Consider the following 10,553-nt stretch of genomic DNA (forward strand, 5'->3'; position numbering starts at 1 on the left):
GGTGTGTGGGGGGGGGAGGGGGGAGGTGTGTGGGGGGGGGAGGGGGGAGGTGTGTGGGGGGGGGAGGGGGGAGGTGTGTGGGGGGGAGGGGGGAGGTGTGTGTGTGGGGGGGGGGGAGGTGTGTGGGGGGGGAGGGGGGAGGTGTGTGTGTGTGGGGGGGGGGGAGGTGTGTGGGGGGGGAGGGGGGAGGTGTGTGTGTGTGTGGGGGGGGGGAGGTGTGGGGGGGAGGGGGGAGGTGTGTGTGTGTGGGGGGGGGGAGGGGGGAGGTGTGTGGGGGGGGAGGGGGGAGGTGTGTGTGTGGGGGGGAGGTGTGTGTGTGGGGGGGGGGGGAGGTGTGGGGGGGGAGGGGGGAGGTGTGTGTGTGGGGGGGGAGGGGGGAGGAGTGTGCAGGGCAGTGTGGGGGGCGGGTGTGTAGAGGAGTGTTGTGGGGGGGTGTAGTAGAGTGTTTGGGGGGGGGGCGGGGTGCAGGGAAGTGTTTAGTTGAAATGCGCTCGCCATCGTGGTGTGGGGCCGGCTGGATGGACCACTTGGTCTGTCGATGTGATTGATTATTGTGCCTCTCTCTCTCTCTTTGTCTTAATCCAGTGATTCTCTCCACTTTACCAGGTCTCTCATCTCCGGCCATTGTTGCAAGCCAACAGGCTGCAGCACAGGCCTCAGTGTCCAACCTGTTCCCACCAGCCAGAAGGTGAGAATGGTAAGGAAAATGATTTCTTGTACTTTTTTTTTCTCCTTTGCATGTTTTGTGCCCACCGCCCCAGCAGGAAGTCCGTGGTTTGAGGTGTGGATCACAAAAGAAGCAGTGTTTTCCCAACCCCAACAAAAAGGGCTTGTAGTTCCTGCTTTCCATGCAATCACAGAATAACATTCGTGGAATGAAGCAAGCTTGCCAAACTTGTCACGCACTCTCGTGTCCTCTGGACGTCCCAAGGTTCTTCACAAACAATGGATAACGTTTTGAAGTGTGGTCTCTGTTGTCATGGAGAGATGTTGAATTTACCTGATACCAGGGGCAATACAGCAGGCGGCCAGAGAGTGGGGGACATGGGAAAGAACATAAATTTCTTACGATGTACATTTTACCTTTGGCTTCCCCTCAAGATGACGTCCCATTTCACATCGCTTTCAGGGAGGGTGAGAGAGAGAAAGCTGTATATTTACTCAGGAGGTGGACAGTGAATAGTGACCCCTACCGTTCACACAGCATTATATTGAAAGAAAGAAAATACCTGCATTTATATAGCACCTTGCACGACCCCAAGACATCCCAAATGCTTAACAGCCAATTAAGTACTTTTGAAGTGTAGTCACTGTTCGAATTGGAACATAGAAATTCACAGCGCAGAAGGAGGCCATTGCAGCCCATCATGTCCGCGCCGGCCGACAAAGAGCCGCACGGCCCTCGGTCAGCAGCCCTGAAGGTTACATATAAACCTATGAACAATGAACAATGGCGGAAAGGCTAAGAGCACCCAGCCCAACCAGTCCGCCCCACACAACTGCAACACCCCTTGCACCGAAACATTCTACACTCCACCCCAACCGGAGCCATGTGATCTCCTTGAAGAGGCAAAAACCAGATAAAAACCCAGGCCAATTTAGGGAGAAAAAAAATCTGGGAAAATTCCTCTCCGACCCATCCAGGCGATCGAAACTCGTCCAGGAGATCACCCTGGCCGTATTCTATTCCCTGCAGTACTTACCATTATATCTGCGCCATCCAACAAAAGGTCATCCCGTCTAATCCCAATTACCTGCAGGTTACAGCACTTTAAGTGCCCATCCAACCATCTCTTAAAAGTGGTGAGGGTTTCTGCATCCACCACTCTTCCAGGCAGCGAGTTCCAGATCCCCACAACCCTCTGCGAAAAGAAGCCCTCCTCAAATCCGCTCTAAACCTTCCACCAACTACCTTAAAACTATGCCCCCTCGTAATAGACCCTTATTATCCACCTGGACTATGTCCAGGCCCCTCAATATTTTGTATGCCTCAATGAGGTCTCCTCTCAACCTCTTCTGTTCCAATAAGAATAAACCCAGCCTATCCAATCTGTCCTCCATAACTAAGATTCTCCATTCCAGGCAGCATCCTAGTAAATCTCCTCTGCACTCTCTCCAGTGCAATCATGTCCTTCCTGTAATACGGCGACTAGAACTGCACGCAGTACTCCAGCTGTAGCCTAACCAAAGTATTATACAGTTTAAGCATAACCTCCCTGCTCTTGTATTCTATGCCTCGGCCAATAAAGGCAAGCATTCCGGTATGCCTTCTTAACCACCTTATCCACCTGGCCCGCTACTTTCAGGGATCTGTGGACAAGGTCTCTTTGTTCATCAACATTATTAAGTGGCCTAATGTAGGAAACGCGGCAGCCAATTTGCGCACAGCAAGCTCCCACAAAGAGCAATGTGATAATGAGCAGTTCATCTGTTTTAATGTTAGCTGCATGATAAATGTTGGCCAGGACACCGAGGAGAACGCCTCTGATCTTCATCAAATAATGCCATGGGATCTTTTACATCCACCTGACGGGGCGGGCCCACACTATTTGGCTGACTCTTAATGGTCCCGGGGGAACTAGGTATGGGCAGTAAAGGTGGCTACTACCCAAGAACAACTTTTAAATAAACTGAAACCTTTCACCATTGATCCGTTGTTCCAGATTAGAATGAAGGCTCCCTTGGTTCTCATAGGTGCAGGAGTAGGCCATTCGGCCCTTCGAGCCTGCACCACCATTCAATATGATCATGGCTGCTCATGCAACTTCAGTACCCCATTCCTGCTTTCTCTCCATATCCCTTGATCCCTTTAGCCGTAAGGGCCATATCTAACTCCCTTTTGAATATCTCTAACGAACTGGCCTCAACAACTTTCTGTGGTAGAGAATTCCACAGGTTCACAATTCTCATTGTGTATTTTCTCTTTCAGGGAGTGAGAGGGTGCAATCTCTTCATTCAAAGTCATGTGACTGGATCACGTGAGGACGCTCTGCATTTTCTTAGACATCAGTTCAATGGTGTTCCTGGTTCCTGCCGTGAAGTCAGGCGGACTATTGTAATGTTTCTCCTGTCGGATTCTGACCTTTGAAATGGAGACCTGATACCTATTATATATGTGTCTTGGTGGCTATGAGCAGGAAAGTCTACAAGCCTGCCTTTCTCGCTGTGTAGATATATTGTAGAATACACCCTTATCTCCCACCCCCCTCAATGAAAGACATTTTCAAGATTGACTATCACTGCTATTGTTGAGTTCACTGTTTGATAAGGGTGGAAGGGCACTGTAAATCTGGACTGTACGTGGGTAATTCTGACTCATTCCCTTGCACGCTCTTTAATGACCTGCATTGGAAGTGACCAACTTATGCGTGACTCTCATTGCCGATATCCTGAACCAATTGTGAAAGTTGATTTTTAAGTGAACCGAGAAAAGTATCTGGGATTATTGCCGATCGTCTGGGAGCCTTGGCCCCTGTGCCCTTTGACCTCCGTGCCCTTTGACCTCCGACCTCCAGCCAACACCTAGTCCAGTGGGGACAGTGTCTGCTGGAGGTTGAGGTGCAGGAGCACCAGTGCCCCACCTCGCAAGTAAGCGTGTTCCTCCAACAACTCGAGCTCGGCTGCTGGCTCACTCCGAGGGGGGGTACAATCTCATCCCAGTTAGGCTTGTGAGCCCGCGCTGGAGTAGAAATTAGGTTTCAGGGGCCTCTTGGACAATTTTAGGGCCTACCTGGAGTTGATTCAAATGTTTGAGGCAGTGCCGGCCAAGCTCCCGAAGGCAATTAATTTATTTTTTTAACCTTTTGTGTTTTGTGCTCCTCAAAGTGAGGGATGTTAGTGAAGTGCTGGGGAATGGAACACTGCACATTTCAGGCACCCGGTGTCGCCACCAAGCACTCCCAGGTCAGCTATACCACAGCCAGACTCCAAGCAAACTTCTCCACTCTGCCACAACCTCCCAAGAACAGAGCAGTTCCGACTTCATCAGAGCAGCATTTATTTTCCTGTGCCCACACCAGCCCTCCTGTGGTCTTTCATGCCATTGCCGGCCCGTGCCGAATTCTGATCGGATTCGGGCTGTCGGCTTGAATGGGATTGACCAAACCTATTGCTCGTAGTCAGCAGGTGGAGGAGGTTTTCAGCCAGCGGTTTTGGAGTGGATTTGTTCCAAGTCCCAGAGGTGAAAGGCCAGTTAAACACAACACCTCCCTCCCCCAGTTCCGCTCTCCAAACATTGATTCGCCGTGTGCCTGTGCTTAATCCAACGTTCGCGGATCCCGTACCCGCAACCACGGGCAGGAGAACAGCAGCGGGAATCGGGCAGTACAAATGGACAGGTCTCAGGCCACCAGCTGTGGTATAATTGCAGTCAACAGGTTTCAGTCTCCTCACGCACCCAGGGCCGGGTACAACACACACCCGTTCCCATTTCAAGGGATCCAAGCACACAGGGGTACCGCCCAGAAGGTGTGTGGTTGATCCCAGCATTGAGATCGTTCCGATCACTTCGAACGTTCAGACACAAGGCACTTAAAGATGGCCGGTCAGTTTTAACCCTTCATGTGGTCCCTTTCTTCGGAAACGTTTTATCTAGCGTCGTGTATCAGAGTACAGATCTTGCCTTCCGAATACTCAGCCCCACATCTAGCGATGCCATCAGGAACCATTTAGCCCTCTTGTACACATGTCCTTGGGTATCAAGGACAAGTTTGCTGCAGCACAAGAGGGAGAATTAGCACCCCTACCCCTTGAGAAATGTAAATAGTATCTTTTTTAAATCAGGAGCAGTACCAGTGAATGATGTCAAGGCTGTTGGTCTAACCTTGGGGTTCAGACGATGGCTGTAAACCATTTCATTTTCCTCGACACTTTCTTGCCTGAACCAGTCAACTAGATTTGAAGCAGTTAGTTCCCTCCCAGTTTTCAGGTATTCTGTATATAAATCATTTGAAGCTCTTTGAATAGATTCATGCCTGTATCTCACTCCCACTCAAAATTCCCATGCCCCACTTCACTTTCCTCGGCCGGTTTTGAATTCTGAGATGTCTGTTCCGTTTGGACTGTGGTTGTCTTGTAACATCCCCACCTCTCTCTCTCTCTGGCTGAAACTAGTCTCAGACTAAGCCACATATCTGATTCCAGTGGGTGGCCAATGGGCCATTTAACCATCATGTAACTTGTCCAAAGTGGACCAGCTGATGTCGCAACATGTTGCGCCACTAGATGTCGCCTCTTGAGTAAATGCAGCATCCCATTGTCTTTACAGAGCATGCTAGAGACACCTAGGGGCAGATCGCCATTACTGCAGGTTCTCCAACGCCTGGTATCTAGCATTGGAATATTGGACACGTTTCCGAATTCTCCAGAGTGCGTGCTTTTGGCGAGAGCAGTTTTCAAACCTGAGGCTCGAGTTTGCTCAGAATAATGTTTAGAAAGTACTGCACCTTCCACGCAAATCACTGGAAGAAATCATTGGTCCTTGGGAGAGATGTCATGAGCAGCACTGATGGGGTGGGGGCAGGGTGTAAGCCCATCATGACATGATCGATATAATTTGTGAGTGTGACTGGGCAGACTTTAATCACTGTGTGCCACGCCCTGGTGTTGGAATCCTGTGCCCGAGAAAGCAGTGACCCCCCCCCAATCAGTGCTGGATTCACGTGACAGACTGTACATCTCACACTGGAACGTTGCCACTCTGGGGCAGCCCCTGTCGTTTGGCTCGGGGGGAGGTAACTTTTTAATTATGGTTTCCTAACAAACTGCGTTAAGTTTTGGGAGTTGATACTAAAATGCCGGTGGATGTTTAAGCCGAGGTTGTTCACCCGACTGGCGAAGTATGGGCAGTGAATTTGGCTTCAAGGTGTGTCTTGGTTTGGCCTGGCTCAGTTCGGGGGACAGCTGTGGCAATGAGTTGGGGCAAATTCGAACCTGCCTCAGTGTCACAGTGCAGGTAAAGGCACATGGTAACTCAATCTGCTTCATCACATTGTAATGGAGAGTTAGAATGGTCAACAGAGGTTAAAAGGTTATTGTGTTATGCTGTTTTTAAAAAAAAAAAGCAACTTGTATTTACTATTGTTGGGTGGGTTCTGGACATTTCTCCCTCTCACTTTGCTGTGTTCGTGTCATCAGTTTTATCTCGCAGGTGTTTGTTTCAGGGCCCTTTGAGGCATCCACCCACCTTCTGTCCCCACAGAGAGTTCTCGCCCTTCTGTCTCCAGCAGTGTGTATCGTACCCGCCCCTCTTGTGTGCACAACCTCATTACTGCTGTCAGGTGCTGTTTGCTGTAAATATTGTACAGAGAAACTATTGTAAAATGTTTTTTTTTAAAGAAAAAAAAGTCCCAGATTCTGGTTTCCAGAGTTCTCTTTTTTTTTTGTTGGTGAAATTGTTTCCAAAATCTTAATTGTGATCTTTTACCTTCTTGAACACTGCTGTTAGGTACTGGTGAATTCTACGGTGTTAGTGGGCTCCACACAAACCCTTCCCCTTCGAAATGCGTAGTGTTAATGCAGAGATAGAATTCCAAGTAAGACCCCACTGCTTCCCATTACAGATATCTGCACTGTGCCTCGTCACTCCGACTGTGCAAAATACCCAGTGCGTCACATTCACACTCACTGTGCGGCATTCCCCACCAGCCCCTGATCCCGGTTCCCAGGGACAGCAGCCCGATCTATCCAGTCACCTCCACTCTGCTGAACTTAAGCACTGCTTCTGAAAACCACTTTGTCACAAACTCGTCACGGTCTCATTTCCTGCCCCCTTTGGACCATCGCTCCCCCTTCTGACCATCGCCCCCCCCCCCCCCCCCAAACACAAACACACACACACACACACACACACACACACACACACACACACACACACACCAATATCAACTTCAACTTGCAAATCCAAGCACCTCTCCACTGTTGCTCATTATTTGCTGTTTACAAATAAACAGTGGGGGTGTTGTGGGGACACAGACTGCCACTTAGCATCCCTTCTACTTCAGCGTTCCCCGATTTAAAGCTGGTGTTGGATTGAAACAACAATCAGAAAGGACCCCCCTCCCTCCCGCTGGTGCTGTGGAATGCTGAGCAAATCTGGAACGGCAACTCCATCAAAGCTGCAATCCGCCAGATCGGCACAAAAGGTTGGCCTGGCCGAGTTAATGTTCGCTCTCACACGGTCAGGAAGTGGTTGGGAGAATGAGGTGAGGCTGGGGTTAGTTAATGACCTTGGGCTGGGGTGTGTGGCACGATCTTAATTTGTCGTGCATTGCATTGAGTTAAGAGGGGTTACGTGGGGGCAGTGAGATAGGGACAGACTGACACTCCGCAAATACCTGAACACACACACACACACACACACACACACACACACACACACACACTGCCCAGGTGGTTGTTTCAAGGTCTGTTTTCACACATCTCAAATCTCATAAGCAATAGGAGCAGGAGTAGGCCATACGGCCCCTCGGGCCTGCTCCGCCATTTACTACAATCATGGCTCCATTCCCCGCCCGCTCCCCATAACCCCTTAATCCCTTGTCTGTTGAGAAACACTCTATCTCTGTCTTAAATTTATTCAATGTCCCGGCTTCCTTCTACAGCTCTCTGAGGCAGCGAATTCCACAGATTTATAACCCTCAGAGAAGAAATTCCTCCTCTTCTCAATTTTAAATGGGCGGCCCCTTATTCTGAGATTATGCCCCCTAGCTCCACACGCTATCCTCTCAGCCGGGAGGAGCCACAGACACAAGTCAGCACCTTTCCGCGAAATGGGAGGGGGTCCAGTTTAGCTTTGATGGACGTGCTCCACACGCTCGCATCGACTGGTCTGTTGAACCAGTATCAGTCCTGCCGGAGACTCCCCTGGTCTGGGCAGTGACTCGTGTTCAGGGATTCAACCCTGAGTGGTCTGGCTGGATATCCAATGGTGCTACCACAAGAAATAAGATGGAGATCACTAGATTTTTGGACTCTAAAGGAATCAAGGGATATGGGCACAGTGCAGGAAAGTGGAGTTGAGGTAGAAGATCAGCCATGATCTCATTGAATGGCGGAGCAGGCTCGAGGGGCCGAATGGCCTACTCCTGCTCCTATTTTGATGTAAACAGCAGGCCCCTCATTTCTAGGTCTGTCCCGTAAACAGGATTTCACAGTACGAAAGGGGAGACTGGCGAATAGTTAGAAGCTCCGATTCCCTGAATTATTTGTTAAAGTTTTGGGGAACGTAACCAAAATGCATCGAAAACCCTTCTTACAATTCCTCGCCAGGAACCGTTAATGCCACAACACAGACTCGACCCGCAATCAGATCGAAAGAGTACTTTTAATGGCCGGCACCTGCAGGGCCTTACCTGTTGCTATGCAGACTGGTATCGGGGGTCGGGCTGCCTCGATTCTTGAGCACTATTCACAGCAGGGACTGGTGTGATTCTGCTCCGGGGTCACTGCAGATACCCTGCCCAGTTGGAGCGGCAGCCTGTCGGCAGCCAGAGTTGTGGTACTGAGTAACCACAGTGGGTCAGCTCCGTCAATAGCGCGGTTGATTCCAGCACGTGCTCCTTTTAAGGTGATAACGGACCCAAAGGAAAAGAGAGGTATTTCAGCCTGTCATTCGCAACGGTCCATTTGTAGAGGGTCAAATCAAGCAAGGCATTCACTGCAGTGCCTGGGCCAGTGTAGACAGACTTTGTGCCCGAGCGCAGAGACCACTCCCTCTTTCACCAGGGATTTGCTGCCACTGCTTTAGATCTGTGCCCCTTCCCTCACGAATCGCTTGGTACACTCGCCCACTCTCGCTGGTGTTCACCAGTCACCACAAAGGGGGGGGGAAATCGGCCGTTCTTGTACTTCACTTGTCCTGTACTGTTGTATAGTTTCCTGACCCCAATCCCCACCCCCGTCCCCCGTGAATGTAGCTGTGCGTCAGTCTGACGGAGCCTCACCGGTACTTGAAGTGTAGACGTTTACAACATATTATTTTTGTTGCTGCGTTGGATTGGTTTCTTGATAAGTAAAATGAAAGCTCTTACTGATGTATCTCATGTAAAGTGTATATTAAGGAGTTCTTTTTTATACAGTACTGTACCTTGCCTTGTGCATTTAGGCAAAAAAAAGTAATAAATCTTTTTATGAGACAATCACAATCCCCCTTGGTTTGGTCTTTTTCTTCTGATCAGTCAGTGTGAGGATCGGTGAATAGTTAGAGCTCATATTGCAAAATTGTGGCTCGATTTTGGAGGAATAACCAGTCCCCGCAATGCAGAGTCTGATAGTACTATAGGTGGTCAGGCCACGTTGTCCACATGCCTGATACAAGCACCCGACTCCGAGCTCCGCCACGACAAGCGAGCCCCAGGAGACCAGAGGAAACGCTTCAAGGACTCCCTCAAAGCCAACCTGCAAAAATGTAACATCCCCACTGACTCTTGGGAATCCCTGGCCCAATACCGCTCAAAGTGGAGGAGAAGCATCCGGGAAGGCACTGAACACCTTGAGTCTCTTCGCTGGGAGCACGCGGAAACCAAGCGGAAGGAGCACACACCATCCCAAGCCCCCCACCCACCTATTCCTCCAACCACCGCCTGTACCGCCTGTGACAGAGACTGTGGGAGAATGAGCTGCAGGTTTGTCTCTTTGACTTCGGTGGGCTTGGAGTTTTGGAAAGCCTGATTTTAGTGCTCTTGCCTCAAGGGCGGATAAGTCTACGTTAGAACACAGCTAGTGTCGCCAAGTTAAAAGATCTTTGAATTAACAGGAGCAAGGAATTAAACCCTATATCCTGTTCCAAAAGTTGCAGGGTAAACACTGACTCAGCACAGGATCAGTTCAGCATCGTATGTGAAGAGAAAAACTCGTACACCCAATGGGCTCAAAATTGGCCAGTAGTTGCTCCGTTTATTTTGGAGCAACTTGATTTTTCTGGAGTATCTTAAAAATCCACATTGTGCACCTTCAATTCGCGCCAGTGTAAGTGAGTTAGTTAGGATTTTTTTAATTTCATCTCGTTTTTTTCAAAATGGGGACGTTACCAGCCACCTATGCCAGTTTTGGCCATTTAGGCCACTTTGGTCAGCTAATAGTTACTCCAAACTAACTTAGGCCAGTGTATGTGGCCACTTGTGGTCGCACAGAAAACCCTGCGGCGAGTTAAGAAATCAGCGCAGGTAGGTACATCGGAGGCCAGCAGAACTTAATGACTTGACGAAAGAATGTGAATAGGATCAAACAGCTATACAGGACATCATATGACAAACTTCGCAAAGTTAATTTACTCTACAACACAAGCATTCATGGAAGCTGAAACTACAAAAATAAAAAGTAAAAGATAGTTGATTTAAATTTCCCTAATCTCGGTACGTCGGAGACCATTCGGCCAGAGATAGGGGTGGGAAGGGAAGCGGAGAGGACCTTGCAAAGCACAACAAGTAGTAAACATTCAAGAAGAAATAAAAAATAAAACAAAGTCCTACCTTCATATCAAAACTCGACCGGGGAAGTCAGCGGGCCGGCTGGTGCAACAAAAGTAAGTCCTACCCTACCTTCATCTTCAGCCC

The 10,553-nt window shown here is 49.5% G+C and overlaps 1 long non-coding RNA gene across 1 annotated transcript; it reads left to right on the forward strand.

Moving 5' to 3' along the window:
* The first annotated feature begins 527 nt into the window (after positions 1 to 527).
* On the forward strand, positions 528 to 9,143 carry LOC139234150 (uncharacterized). The gene is made up of 2 exons (XR_011588282.1): positions 528 to 697; positions 2,930 to 9,143. It is a non-coding gene; the product is annotated as an uncharacterized lncRNA (long non-coding RNA).
* The last annotated feature ends 1,410 nt before the right edge of the window (positions 9,144 to 10,553 follow it).

The sequence above is a fragment of the Pristiophorus japonicus genome, chromosome 21 (assembly GCF_044704955.1).
Source record: "Pristiophorus japonicus isolate sPriJap1 chromosome 21, sPriJap1.hap1, whole genome shotgun sequence".
Classification (NCBI taxonomy): domain Eukaryota; kingdom Metazoa; phylum Chordata; class Chondrichthyes; family Pristiophoridae; genus Pristiophorus; species Pristiophorus japonicus.